Source organism: Ammodytes marinus (assembly GCF_949987685.1).
Source record: "Ammodytes marinus genome assembly, chromosome: 5".
Classification (NCBI taxonomy): Eukaryota; Metazoa; Chordata; class Actinopteri; order Uranoscopiformes; family Ammodytidae; genus Ammodytes; species Ammodytes marinus.
This window is the reverse complement of record NC_137234.1, coordinates 33,640,065-33,656,098: the sequence shown is the minus strand read 5'-3', so window position 1 is coordinate 33,656,098 and position 16,034 is coordinate 33,640,065. Positions and strand designations below refer to the sequence as shown.

Sequence of the window (16,034 nt, the reverse complement as noted above, 5' to 3'; positions counted from 1 at the left end):
AGCCTAATGCTGTAAAGGGGAGGGGTCTAACATGGTAAAGGGGAGGAGCATAATGTGGTAAAGGGGAGGAGCCTATTGTGGTAAAGGGGTGGAGCCTAATGTTGTAAAGGGGATAACACCCTGTTTTTCAGTTTATGCTAATTAGCGGGAAATATTCATTGGCGGACTTATATGCTCCCAGAGGCTTTTTTGTAGAGCACCCTAACATACACCTGTGTGAGAAATTTCAAGTCAATCGGAGTTACGGTGTGAGGGGCGTGGGCTCTCAAACTTTATTCAGTCGGGGCTTAATAACAGCGCCCCCTAAATTCAAAAACTGTATAATAGCACACCATTCGGGGTAGGGACGGACGTTCTGTGAAATTTTTGCGTTTCTAAGTGAAACGGTGTGGGAGGAGTAGCAGCTCCAAATTTGCGGCAGAAGTAAGAAGAATAAGTATGGCGGAGAGTAATAATTACGGGCCCTCAATACATTGAGGGCCCGTACTTAATAAAACATAAAATAATTAAAACATTTAAAAATAATAAAAATAAATAAAAATTTTAAATTACAGGTTAAAACGGAAACAGTAAAGTCTTCAGACCTGATTTAAAAGAGCCGAGTGTTGAAGCAGACCTCAAGTCCCCTGGAAGTTTATTCCAGAGCTTGGGTGCATTAAAACTGAAGGCTGACTCTCCCTGTCTAGTCCTTACTCTGGGGACTGTCAGTAGCCCAGTGTCAGACGATCTGAGAGCTCTGACTGGTTTGTATGGGATCAGCAGGTCAGCGATGTATTTGGGGCCTAAACCATTTAGGGCTTTATAGACCAACATCAATATTTTAAAATCAATTCTTAGAGTGACAGGAAGCCAGTATTAAGACCTCAGAACTGGGGTAATGTGATCCACTTTTTTGGTCCTAGTGAGGACTCGAGCAGCAGCGTTTTGAATTAGCTGAAGCTGTCTGATTGATTTTTTAGGAAGGCCTGCAAAGACACTATTACAGTAGTCAAGTCTACAAAAAATAAATGCATGGACAAGTTTTTCTAAGTCCTGCTGAGACAGTAGCCCTTTAATTCTTGATATATTTTTAAGGTGGTAGTAGGCTGACTTAGTAATTGATTTAATGTGTTTTTTGAAATTCAAGTTTGAATCTATGACTACTCCAAGATTTCTAGCTTGGTGTGTGCTTTCTAACATAACAGATTTAAGCTGTGCGCTGACTTTTAATTGTTCATCCCTGTTACCAAAGACAATGACTTCAGTTTTGTCGTTGTTTAATTGAAGAACGTTTTGGCACATCCAGTCATTGATTTGTTCAATGCACTTACTTAGTGCTTGAATCGGACTGTAGTCTCCTGGTGATATGGTTATGTAAATGTGTGTGTCGTCTGCATAATTATGGTAACATAATTTGTTCTTGTTCATAATCTGAGCTAGTGGGAGCATGTAGATGTTAAACAGAAGAGGCCCAAGAATGGAACCTTGGGGGACCCCGCATTCAATATGTGTCCGCTCAGATGTGACATTGCCTATTGATACATAGTAGTCTCTGTCCTTTAAAAAAGGTATGGTGTGTGTGTGTGTGTGTGTGTGTGTGTGTGTGTGTGTGTGTGTGTGTGTGTTTATTCACATTTAAAATGCTTCCAACATACTATGAAGTCTGAAGCTATCCCATATGGTATTGGACTAGATGTAATATTAATGTAGACTTGACTAGAGTTAATGGTAGGTTGTTGTTACAAGCTAAGTCTTTCAGTAAATTAAGAAATGAATGGATGTCACATAGACACATAGTCCTATACCACTGTTCACCAACCTTCTTTAGACCCTTGACCTATGCCCTGGTGAAATGCAAGATCTACCCATTAAAGCATTTAGAGAAAGTAAATTACAAAATACTTATTTGGGGCCTTTATTTAGGCAAAATGTATTTGAATAATATTAAATAATTCCCCAACTTTAAAATTGGTGCAAAAAAGTAATAATAAAGCAAAAGATGGCATGTCAAACAAGCTGTATAGGCTATACAGTATCTTGCTCTAAGGATTTTCTTAACATACTGTACCATACTTTTTAAGTTGTATAATTTAAATTCATACAAATACAAAGAATAAAAGCATATGGCCTATTTTCTTCTTTGCATCATATAATTATTACAATTATTTTGTATTATGTCAAAGAGGCAAATTAAAAATGTTTGCAAATGAGCAGATATTTTGTAGTTCCGGTTAACTGTGATGCCCCATTCATTCAAGCTACTCCACAAGTACACCATGTTAGAAAGCAGAAGTGTAAAGTGTGCCAGACCAGGACAAAAGGATGTTTTAGACCGAGAAGTTCTTTCGATATTGTTGTATCAGTAAAAATCTTTCGCTCTCCTGTTGCAACATCAGCTCCACGAAGAAATACTATGCTTCCCAATCTTCATACGTTCTGCTATTTAGTATCTTGGAAAAAGATTAAGAATGTATCAATTCTTGCAGTCAGATTTAGCATGCTTATTAAATACCTGGCTGAGATTTTTTCAGCGTTGAAATCAGCTTGCTATTCGGACGATTCTGGCCCACAATCCAGTGCGCACCGAAAGTGATGTCACTTCGACGGGGCCTTCGTAATGAAAACAAGCCAGGATGTGACGGATATAAAAGCAAGAGTCAAGATCAAGGCGTAGTTTTATGATGAAATAAATAAGTAAAAGTATGTCCCAATTGTAGCATACTGCATGCTAACTAGATTCTCTTTATGATCCGCTGTAGTATGAAGAATACAAAAATTAAAGAGTATGAGATTTGGAACGCAGCTTTGGCTTGTCCCTCTCAGCTGTGGAAGAACTTGACCTCAACCCCACAGCGACATCGGCCACAAGTTCAGCAGAATTGACCTGATGTCTGTGAGCCTGCTCCAACTCCCTGAACTGACTCTGCTTGGTAAGATCTATCAGAATTCTTGTTATATACAGTGTGAAACCCCAAACATACATGTGCAAATGATTAGGGCGGGTCAGTCTGGAAAAACTAATTTCCGCTCACTGTTCAAACCAAGAATACTGTCACATTTATAATCACACACCGACACACACACACGCACACACACACTGGTGAATGGTGCTCTTTCTATAAATGCACTGCCATGTCTGAACAATAGGAACATAAACATAAGTGAGTGACAGAAAGTTAGCTGTATCTCATCTCGTTAAAAAGCTCAATGAGGTCGGGGGCGCCCTTACCTCAGTTGGTAGGGCGTCCCCCCCCCATGGGCCTCTGCCAGCAGCGGATCCGGGTTCGATTCCAGCCCGCGGTCGTTCTCTGCATGTCACTCCCCTCTCTGCCCCATTTCAACTCTGTCTCTACACTATCAATAAAGCATAACAATGCCAATAAAAATTAAAACTCAATGAGGTCATCCCCATGCTCCCACGGGTAACTTCATTTTTTTCCTGATCTTTAATTGTGAAGTGTTTGGCTTTATTAAGATGAGACACTGCAGGCAAAAACGTCATTCTTCAAGCACTGGTACATTTTTAGATTTTTGGCTATTTTGCTCCCATACCATGTCTTCTTTCATACTAGTATAAATCAAAAGGTCCGAAATTAACATTTAGGTGTCTGTATATTTCTCCTACACAACCATATTTAGCAGACATTATCTCAACATTAGTTTTTTTCAATAATAATCTTGAACCAATAATCTAAACTTCTAAAGCATAAAATCAACTAAACTTTCCATAATCATTCTTATGATCTTTCACTATAATCATTCACTATTGTGGAGGTTATTAAAGAAGGATTTGTTCATATGTTTTTAACTGCCTGATTTTATGAGAAAGTTTCTTCTTCAAAACATGTCGAAAAGGCCTTTTAAGAACCGTAGGTACATAATATGTTTGTATTTATAAAAGGAAAAAACTTTGCACTCTTATATGTTGTTAAAAATAAAGTTTCTAACTCTGGCTTTGTCCAACATCTTGATTTCTGGTTGATAAAGAGATGCAAATGTAAACAAAATGATTCAGATATTGCCAAATTTGCATATTTATTCAAACATAATAATCTGTGCAGTTTTAACAAAAAAATTAAAAACATTTTCCTACTCCCACCAAAGCTTGAGTTTCAGATTCTCTTCCACGCTTGCCTTAGATTTCATTTGTTCAACAAGTTCCTCAGGCTTAAAAGCGAAGTACATCAATGTTAGTTAGTTAAGTAGTAGGACCAGTGGTGTAGTCTAGTTCTTTGTAGTGGGTATACTGTGATGATTCCCTCCTAGCCTCTTCTTGAATATGCAGCATATAATTTACACATTTAACATATGGCTTATACCGTGGTTAGTTTACAATTTTTAGGTGCAGCAAAGGCGTGCACACCTTTTACACCTTAGCCTGCTTTTAGAAACACAGGATTTAGGATTTATATTCCCAAATTAAATTAGTCTCCCCCAGATTTTTTTTTATATTAAAATACATTGTTTCCCGCCTTCTGGTGACTCTACAATAGAAAAACACAAAAATCAGTAAGTCTGTTCTAGATCCCAACCCTCCTAGGGGGGTTCGGGTGTATGGTCCCCCGGGAGATTTTTTTTTTACCTTTTTAAAGTGAAATGCATGAATCTGGTGCACTTTGAGAGGAAAATTAAGAGGCTAAATCTGAGGAATTGTGTAAACAAATAACTTGGAGACACTGGGTCAGATGAATTAGAAGCTATTGAAGAAAGACACATGGATTTTCCATAAAAATATTACTGTAAAATAAAATATTATGCAGGGTCCTCTGGGATGGGATTGGTGCTCTTTTTCTTTTACGGGACATATTTCTCTGTAATATAGTGAATGCATTTAAATGCAGTGAGAGGAACTAAGCAGAAGAACTCTGTTGTCCAGCTATCTTTATTTCCGCACAGACGAGGCTGAAATAGGCTATAGACTATACACAGTGCATGGGAAACTGAGGGCAGCACCATCTCCATTTTTTTTTAAATAAACTCAATACACATTGGCCCTCATTTATCAATTTTGCGTGGAAACTGGTGCAGATTCTGGCGCAAATACCTCCCTACACCAGGTATCGCGTGGGATTTATCAAACAGGCGTATCTCGCCAATCTCAGCGTACGCCAGGCCATTATTGATAAATGCGGCGGATGAAAACTAGCGTATCACGCCCCTATATTTTCTCAGTTTAGACAAGAGTACCTATTTGCAGACCCATGGGGAAAGTGGAGCTCCACTGGAAGCCACGCCCCAAACTCATTTCATTGGTCAGAATTGTAACCTACTCTTTTTCACCTATGGTTTTCACTTCACGCTGCAGCTCCGACTGAAGAAAGAGTAACTGTCTGCCACAACGCGTCCCTGTACAGTTTAAAGCAAAATCACTCCATAGAAATCTCCATCGGGATGTTTTTATCATTTCCTGATGATTTTACGTTTGACCGATCATTTATCTGATCAGTAGCGTAGTTCTCAGCCCTCGTGTAGTTCATATGCGGCCACTTACACATCGTGAACATGCTCTACATTCAGATTAATAAACCTATTGTATTGTATGTATCTCATTATTTATTTATTTATTAACAGGAGTTTTTTTAACGTCTGTGCCACTGAACATGGGCTATTTATGTCAGGTTGAAATGTAATTCTGCGGCTGCACGCAATCGTTACTGTTCACTTGCGTGATGATCAATAGCCTAATATGAATATAGAAAGTATATAATAATTAAAACTGTGATCACTAGAGGACAAGGGATCTGGTAATAAATTAATCAGGATCTACAATGGAAACTGTCACCTAATGTGTCAGACGTTAATGTCTTTCACCCCACTTTTCAAAATTAGCTGTTTATTTTAATGTGGTGGCACTTTTTGTGTTTTATTTATAAGAGTTTATATTTGTATGTGATTGACCTACTTGTTATGATTGTGAATTAAAGAGACGGATTTTGGAAGATGTACACAAAGCTTTGTTGCTTCATTCATCTTCTACCTCAACATCTCCTTTGTACCACCGTCCTGGCCACTTGGGACCCTTAACAAACTGACGTATTTTACTGTGTACTAGCACCATAACCGGTGGAAACTGTGTATTATTATTCACCGCTAGGTGAACTCCGGCAGTAAAACAAAAAGAAGAAAACAAATTCAGAGTAGGTTACAATTCTGACCAATGAAATGAGTTCGGGGCGTGGCTTCCGGTGGAGCTCCACTTTCCCCATGGCCGTGTCTGAACTGCCATACTAGCGTCCTACATCCTACATACTCATGCATACTCTCTACTCAAAGATCGATTGTGTATGCGAGCTGCGTCTAAACGTTCTCAGTTGAAGTATACTCAAGCAATGAAGAATTTCTTCTTCTTCTTATAAGATTCAGGCAGTTTAGACACTGTTAAGCTTATAACCGCCCTCTACAGGTTAGATATTGAACTAGATTTTTACAGTCCTGTGTTCATCATCTGTGTTTTAGACCTCTTGTTTTATAATAATGATGTTTTGAGGCGGAGGATCCCTCCGACGCTCTCTGTCCGGCTCATCAGCACTCAGCTGTCTGTGAGTTGAGCTGGACGAGCCGCGGTGTGTGGAACAGCGATCTGTTCTAATCTCTCTCCACTATCAGACTCACTTCACTCATTTCACTTAGTAACTCTAATGTTGTTAGGTATTTATCTTCATCTCTTATCTATTGTAAGAGTTTATGAATGACTGCACGTACAGTTGTCAGATCGCGGAACCCCAAACAATGTTGTTGCCTAGCAACTTGCTCGAAAATATTTCATTTTCCTGGGCGGGTAGAATTGACCCAGTGCATTATGGGGCGGTTGAGTAGGAAAAGTATACAATCGATTCATACCCAAAATCTTCCCGGAAGTTAGTACTCATCCGGGAATTTCTCACATACCCAAACTCGCATACCCAACCGTCACATACTCAAATTGAAGTCAAAATGAGTATGAGTAGGACGTTAGTATGGCAGTTCAGACACGGCCCATGGGTCTGCAAATAGGTGCCTCTCAGTTTAGAGGCCTCGCCCAGAGGTTTTACGACATGGATATGCGCAATACGGCACTTCCCTGAAGTAGAAATGGACAGAATAACAGCGAAAGTAGAAAAAAAAGAGTTTCATTTCGGAGCATTACAAGCAGCATCAAAGAACGACAGAAGGCAGCAGTTAGGAAGGAAATAACTGCTGCGGTCAACAGCGTTGGTGTTGACTCAAAATCGCCACTAAAAAAAGCGTGTTGCTGTTCTGAAATGCAACCAACTGGGGGTGCGGGGCTGCGGGCATAATATAAGTGGTGGAGGAAAAAAAGACGCACCAACTGTCCGATAATGGTCCCCATAAAATAAATACAGGTCTGCAGAGATTTGAATGATTAGAATGTATTGGCCCTTTTAGATAGCACTATTCAAAAGGGTTTTAAAAACTAAAAATAACACATTTAGCGTTTTACTGTATGACAGCATGCGCTTGGCACGAGTGGTCAGCCCGGCCGTCAGCTGCACAAGCCGACCCGGAAGCGATCAGCTGCGAGAGCGCCCACCGTCCTGCTCCACCAGCAGATAGGAACAACGTGCCGGTTAAGGGTGGAAATAAATCGCTCGCTTTAGCATTAATGACACATTAAAAGAGGAACTAACATCTACAAAGTGCGTCAAATAAATAAAATGTTAAGCTGAATGTTGTGCCGTGTATTTTTTTGTATCATAAAGAGCAGTGTGTATGTCTACTACATATTTAATACTTAGGCTAACATTTTGAATGAATGCAGCCCCCGTGCCTCAGTGTCCCCCCAGCTGCTCCAAGACGGAGACAACTGCCCTTACGCAGTCCCATGCTAAGTGGCCGGTGTGCGCACTATTGAATCAGCTCTCCTACTCAGTTGCACACCATAAGCTGCTCATTTTTAAGTGATTAATATCTTTATTTCGGTCTTATTTGCACTGCATTTGTATTATATTCTAATAATTGTCCAACAAAGTCATCGGCTACCCGGCACAGCCTGCACTGCGAGTCCAAGCTGTTTTCAAATTTGCGTACACGAGCTGAGAGCTGGCGTTGGATTTGAGCGTACCCTACGCTCACGTCCATATTGATAAATGCCGAGATTTGCGTGGAAATGTACGTACACCCATTTTTCTGGTCTACGCAAGATTGATAAATGAGGGCCATTGTGCATGGACGTGAACGTTAACCAGTTAACCTTGGATTACCTCCCAGGTGAACTGATTCAATTATTAGGCTATTAACTATCTAGACCAAAACATTGTATTCCAATTGTTTTTGTATGATAAATTACATTTGCATAATATGATGTTAATATCAAACACACAAACTTAAATAAATTAAAAAAATAATAATTAAAATAAAAAAGCCACCTAAGCCTATGATAATTGACCGTTGTGTTTATTTTTATCGTATCTCTTCTATGACATAAACTGCACTTATGATCCGATCTTTAAGTGCTCCCAAAGGTTAATATGAATTTCAAACGGGTTATGCAAACTGAGAATATTACTTTTTCCTCACTGGGAGACAATAAGTCCCTTCGCGCTTTTGGTTTGTGCTCCCGAGGGGACTACTGAGCTGAATGTTGCGCTGCCAGTATTTTCGGGTTGGACATCGCCCTTTCTTTTACCCAACAGTCCGCAATGAAACGGGCCGTGGGGTAATGCCTGGTCCCGCTTATCTATTATAAATCAGTTGCGACTTCCACTGGTGAATTTACGAATAAAAGTATGACAGTTGAGTTCTGTCACTATCGAAATTGTTACGTGTCATTTCGCATTTCTTAGTGGGCATACGGAAATGCTGGAGCTTTCTTAGTGGGTATACTGCGTATACCTGCGTATCACGTAGACTACACCACTGAGTAGGACATATCTAATCTTCATCCCACACTTCACATTCAAAAGCCACACAGAGTTGAAAAAGGGAGTCACTGTTTATTTTCACCAGTAAAAACATACAGTATATAACATTTCTTCCTCAAAGAAGTTCCTATAGTTTTCTCCCAAATCATTTAAAAAAATTGTCAAAATCACATTCCTTCTCACTTCTTCTTAGTATTATGGAACTTTTTCTTCAACTATCGTATGTGCAGTGGCTGAATTCAATCTCCAGAAATGGAGAAAACTCAAGGCAAATTAATCTCAAGAAAATTCTACGCTCAACCAATCCGAGTCTCTTCAGCTTTTTGGCAGCTTTTGGTGTCCAAGTACAAAATACATTGAACACCAGCTAATACTGTACAGTACCAGATATCAGCCATGTCTGCATAAACCTTGTTTATCCATTTTTGTGCTATTTCTCATAACTGGACAGCGCTGGTGTCATCTCCAGCATGCAGACCATCATTACACTCCAACTGCCAACCCATGCATTGATACATATCAAAAGTGCATAGGTGTTACATTTAAAAAAAACAATGCATATAATTCACGTTAGGGTTTAAATTCTGCTTCAAAATCCAGTTATCCAATCGAGAGGTTTCAAGAATAGGAGCTTGTTCTTCAAACAGCACTGGCGGTGATGGTTTCAGCACGACACTGTACGAAGGCTGTTCTGTGCTTTCACTATTTTCCAGTAAGGTGTTCAGATTTCAAGTACATTTCAAACTTTGAAAAATACTAGATAACATTTTTTTTTTTAAACGGCATGTTGTCTGAAATGAAATACTTTCCCATGTGTGATGTGACACCAGCAGCCCATTGCCAAGACTCTCTATTTCACTTCCATGTTCCTTCAACACCATCACATTGTACTGGAAATACAGAGTGTATATGCAACTAAAGATGTTGAACCATGCCATGTGTGCATTTCAATTCCATCCAAAGATCATGCTCCTGACTATGTTCCGTTGAAACACTTTTTACGTTGTGTGAATAATTGAAATGGTCATTTAAAGGCTCAGCAAAGGTCTCCTAACACTGAGGAAAGGCATAAGAGTAACACTTCAAAATAAGGGTACATTAATGAACTGTAAGTAAATGCTTAGTTAATCCTATTAACAGTTAATTAATGCTTATTGAGCATTAACTAACCTAATACGATGTTATTAACGGTTAGTTAATACTTTGATAACCATTAACTGTGCGTTCATTCTTAGTAAAGCATTAACCAAGCATTAACTAAACGGTCATTAATGCTTAGTTAATGTTTGTTAAGCATCAACTACGTATTAACTAACAGTGATGTTATGTACCCTTGTAAAGTGTTACCGACATACGTTTCAAATGTTTTTGGGCCTATGGCTACGAAGGCTCCACCAGGCACCAGCGCAGATGTGTTACTGCATCTCTTACTGTATATGTGGCCATACATTATGTCAAACCAAAAACTCACAATCACACATATTTCATCACTGAATGAAGCATGGATGCAGTCACCATGGATCATAAGAACCAACTGCTGCCGCAGACTAGCATGTATTATTTTAACAGTTGAATCAACGCATTTGTGCCTCCAGTATTAACTGTTTTATGAGTATTAACTGAGTTTTATGTTTATATAAACTGGAGGTCCTCTATTTACTGCATCCCTTGACTTATGACTTGCATGACTTTCAGCAGTATTGAATATGCATCCATATTCCTGGTGATGAGTTTGTGCTTTTCAAATGTTCAAATGGCTCTGGATCACTGAAAGGTTAACATTAGGGATGTGGACGACGACTCATTTCACTGTTCAAACAGACAAGTCGACCAGTCTGAAATTAAGGATAAGCTCAGAAAACAACCAAAACTGAGCACATTTCAAATTTTGTTAGAGAAGAATTTGAGGACAGTAAAAGCCATTTGCAATGCTAGAAAAGTTTCAAAAAAGTAGGGTATTATGGTCACCATGGATATTCTACAAATTAATTCATTTCAGAAAAAACGTGTTAAAATGACGAATTTGTACAGGAATATTTGTGCTTTTTTAAATCAAAATTGTATTAAAAAGATAAGCCGTCTAACAGGAGCTGAACCGTTTAGTCAAGTAATGGACTGATAGCGCACATCCCTAGTTAATGACTGCTTAATGCTCACAATGTAGTGCTCTGCCTGTTTTGTAGTGTTGTCTGAAAGTCAGAGAGAATGAATACAGCCCATAATCTGCTATAAAGAATGAGCAGTGAACAAATGAATGATTTTGACTTCATCAGTAAACAATACAGCAGCGATCTGTTTAAAGGTGCTACGATGAACTTTTCAAACATTTCTGAAACAGTAACATTTTTCCTCTGATGATCATAAATGACTTGTAACAGCAAACGAGACCATCAGTGCAAAGAATGCTATTTTGATATAGTTTTTCTTAATACCTTTGTCATGGATCCCTCACCCTGGCATAGTAAAACCACTACCGCTTTTGTCCAAAGGGGGTGCAAGAATTAACAAATGCTGAAAGTTCCTTGTAGCACCTCTTAAAGTAACTGATTTCAAATCCTCAACTAACACCAGTAATAGATCATTTTTTGTAGATAAGCAAGGGGCTGTGGTTAAATTCACTCTTGGAAGTTTAAAAACACTAAAACCTCTTAACTCAATACATTCATTAACATTGTGTTGGTTGTGTGATTTAATACTACTTCATATAGTCAGTGTGCTATTTCAGTGCAACCTGAAATATTTTCACAGGGAACACATGTCCTGCTTTCATTTGTGTGTTGATGGAAACCATTGTATTAATGTAAATGAACTTGGCAGCAAATACAACTTGTGTCTTCACACTGGAATGGTTGAGTAGTGCATCACATGACTAATTGGACATTAGGGAGACATGGCCTGAGAAAAAGAAAATAACACACACACACACACAAAAGTATCCATCCATCCATCTGTGTCTGTTCGAGCAGTATCACATTATTTAGGAAGCAATGGGATGGAGAGTCATTGTGTCTCTGTGCCAGGACCCGGGAGCTGTGCTGTTGTCTTGTCATGTACACACTCCCCAGGAACTGATCCAGAGTCAGGGAGGGGCTATGTGGTGTGTGTGTAAGGATTTGTCCTGTGTTGAGCTGCTCCAGTCTCCATTTCTATCTCAACGGACATCCAACACCTGAGAGAGACAGCAAGGAGACAAGGGGGACAGATGAGGACGGGCTTCCAAAAGCTTGAAATATATATATATTTTTTTAAAGAATAGACCCCGTAACTATTCAATTATATTATTATATATTATAATTATTGTCTTATTATGATTATGTAAACATAGTGTGCATCCTTTACTGATGATGATGATGATGTTGCCAATTTTGAAATAAATAAATAAAATGATCACAAATTAAAAAAGGGGGAAAAAAAGATACACTCTCACTGCATACTGTTTGTTTGAAACGCGGCAACTGGTCATTGTAAAGCAGGAACTGTGCAGGGGAATTAGCAGGACTGATGAAGATCGCTATTAGCTACAGTGTGGTCCATAAAATATTATGACCATGACACAATTTTCATACTTTTTGGCTCTGTACACCACCACAATGGATTTTAAACAAAACGACCAAGATGTGCTCAAAGTGAAGACCTGACTGTAGCTACCCAGATCTAAACTATATTAAGAGACAAAGTTATAGTACAGAAGATAAGCTCACATATTAATAACAATTGTGCACTTTTTGAGAAAAGCATGATGGTTAGTACATGCCATAAGGTTTATTTTCAGATGTGGAGGGAAGTCAGATTTGACCTTAGACTATTGCACGATGGAAGTTCTTGGTTATTAATGTGGTGGGAGGTGGCTTCTCTCGCTATGATGACATAGCGAGATAAATTCGGAACGGAGTACATTGGGGAGGTTTTCAGAAAGGGGGAGGGTGAGAAAAGGAGAGAGTTTTAAAAATATATACTTTAACAGTCTGTAGACACACCGTGGACCCATATTTATGTTAGAGAACATTGTAAGAGTGCATTTTGCAATGGGACCTTAAATTACATTGCATGGTTCTTAAATTATGAGAGTTTGAACTAGGGCTGTCAAATTAACGCGTTAATTTCGATTAATTAATCACAGAAAAATTAACGCGATTAAAAAAATTAACGCAGATTAATCGCACTTCTATAATGCCCTTTGACCCGGTGCAAAAGTGGTGCGCAGCTGCACCGAGCTGAACCTGTAGCTTGCATACACAGCCCGCACGGGTGAAAGGGAGAAAAGTAAAGAGAGAAGCAGAGGAAAGGGCGGGGCCGAGGGCTCTATGGGATGGATGCTTTGGGCAAATAAGCATGAAGGTAGGAAGACATCTTACTTTATTCTCCGCAGTGTCTGTGCATTATTGATTTAGTGGGTGCAACAATATAGGTTCAAAACAGTATCTCTCAATCTTCCTCCGTGTGTCTCAATTTTGTTTGCTAGCTGTCTCGTCTCCCGCGTAAACGGACACCCACCCCGTGTGTGTGTGTGTGTGTGTGTGTGTGTGTGTGTCAATATTTTTCCCTCAGGAACAACAAGTCTCCTGGAAATGACAAGATCCCAGCTGAGCTCCTTAAGCAGGGAGGATTCCAATGTACAAAAACTCTTTATATTTGAAAGCAATACAGAATGCATGATATTACTGCATTGTATTGTATTCTATTTTTGTCACCAGGAACCTACATGTTGTCCACTTTACATATATTTGGTGCATACAAATTCACCAGAATGCAGGAAATGAAGTGTTGAATGCTCAAAAATGTATGGGGGGACACCCCCAGACCCCCACATTAAAATGTGTCCCAAACCAAGGTTTAATCACAACCTACACCCTTGAAATTCATGAATAGTTTTGTTTTATTTGTATAAGGATACTTTGTAATTTTTATCACATTATTTTAAATTAAAGTCTTAGGTCCTGCTTATCAATTGCTCATAATAACCAGTAGGCCTACTTCTGTGTTGGACATTACTGAACCTCTTCCCATTTATAGCACCCAACGTCCCTGTCTAGTTCCATGTCCCCAAAAAATCAAATAAAGGAAAACCCCCCCCTGATTTACCGAGTCGTCTCTAGAGGGGTCGGGTGTTTGTCATCTTTTTCACCTCTTATGAGTTTGCAGGTCTGGTTTAAGCATTAAGCAAGAACTGTAAATAAATTGTGCAAATCATTTTCTGCGTTGTGGCATTTTGTGTTTAAATATTGATTTATATACAAAAATGTCAAAATATGTAAGTAAAGACACAAAAGGAAAAGTTGCAACACCAATAATCCCATCTATCTGAATAGTAATTAGTGCATATTCTCCTCTCAAAGTGCACTAGATCAATGCATTCAAATGCCCCCGGACCCTCCATAGGACGTTCGGGGACCACGCCACCGCTGCTGAAAAAAATCCTGCGGGAAACACTGCACTCCCCTATAGTGTGTTTATAAAGCTAAGACTTCCACTGCCCTATAGTGTGTTTATAAAGCTAAGACTTCCACTGCCCTATAATGTATTTAGAAGCTTCTCGCTCTCACTCATATATAATCTTGACATGTTCTTATCCAGCTCTCATTCAACTCTTAAATCACTATAAAGACAGACACACATGAATGGGTGTGCACACCAACACACATGCATGGAGACAAGAACACTGAAAACACTAACACACTTCGAGTGTATGCATACTGGAATAGACATGAGCAGCGGCTAATCTGCCGTCATGCATGAACATAAAGAGCTCAGCATTGAAAAGTGCTAAGTGTATTTGCGATTATTAAAAACGATTATTAGTTGTAGGGTGCATCCAAATGAAAATTCTTGGCCAAAACAGAAAATAATTAAACAGTTGGCCGAAGGCCGAATACAGAATGTAGCTTTTGCAGTTTTTTTTATATTTATTTTGCCAACTCTTTCGACATTGCATAAATTAAACTCCCAAATGTTCTCCTCAAACATAATCTACAACTAAAAAGCAACCCTAAATAAATAAAGAAACAGTAGAAACTTCAAATCAATGAGTAAAATTAATATTTGACTAGGGATGTGATTGTGCCACTCATTGATTTGCAGGTTGAAAAGAGGAGGCATGAATCTACAAAAAGATCGACTTATTGCCTTGTTTTCTTATTTTTGCAGTGCAGGTTGAGTTGCTGAAAAAAAAAGTTCAAACGATGTCCATGCTTAGGTGGTGATTGTATTTTTTTCGGCTGTAGACTGAAACTAACGGACGGGGGAAGCGCACTGTAATTTTTTCTCGCGCACTAAGTTTGCCGACATGGCTCTGTGTATACAGGCCCAAGAAATGCCATCAAATTGTGGAAGCTTTTCACCTCAACAACGCTAGAAGACAGGATATCCCCAATTATCATTTATGGCCATAAAACCACAGAGCTTTTCTGCGCGGCAGCTCACACCGGCGAGGTCTCACTGTGAATGACACAGTTACCCACCGTCACAGAGTTTCACCCCGCATTTCCTTGGGTGAATCGCTGCTTCACTCGCGCAAGGCTTTTGTGTTTCGATTTAACATCAGTCTTGGAGGAGTGTTTTAACTTTATGCTGAATAAACCTAAAGGCTGCCTTTCTGCCATCTTCTACACGTTTTTCCAAACACCCACCGCCAATGAAAAGCGGGGGCGGGGCGGGGTGGAGCAGAGTGCACAGGTGGAGACAGAAGGGTTTGCTGGATTTTTCCACACAAGACACGGAGTGCGGCACAATGATCATTTTATTACGAGTATCTTGTTTTCATGATCGAGGGAAGCCAAAATCGAAATTCAATTAATTGCCCAGCCCTAGTTTACAGTATATTAAATTATGTTTACGATGGTTTGAAATTAATAAGTTGTCTCTAAACTTAAAGAAAACTAAGTTCATAATATTTGGATGTTTACCATCTTCACTGGTTTTCCCCTACCACGTAACGTGCCATCAGGACAATAGTTCATAGGAAAGTAGCCTTTTAGAGCCCTTTGTCTCCATTGAGGGGAATGTGTGCATGTCATTCTCATTATAGGGGTTGGAAATAAATTGATATTAAAATAGCAACGTGAGCAAAACATTTTTAATGTATTATTAAGTCGTTGCCTCATGTCCTGTTTTGATGATGAATAAATGATAGCCATAAAAACAAAGTAGGCTAACACTGAGTAGTCAATTGTCAATTAGCCCTGTCTCCCATGGGTC

General features: G+C 39.1%; 1 protein-coding gene across 1 annotated transcript in view; it reads right to left on the bottom strand.

The window, feature by feature from the left end:
* Positions 1-11,317: 11,317 nt before the first annotated feature.
* Positions 11,318-16,034, bottom strand: part of enc2 (ectodermal-neural cortex 2) — a 47,905-nt gene continuing 43,188 nt past the window's right edge. The window contains exon 11 of the mRNA XM_080028075.1: positions 11,318-12,009. The gene's annotated coding sequence lies outside the window, so the exon portion shown is untranslated. The remainder of the gene's footprint in view (positions 12,010-16,034) is intronic.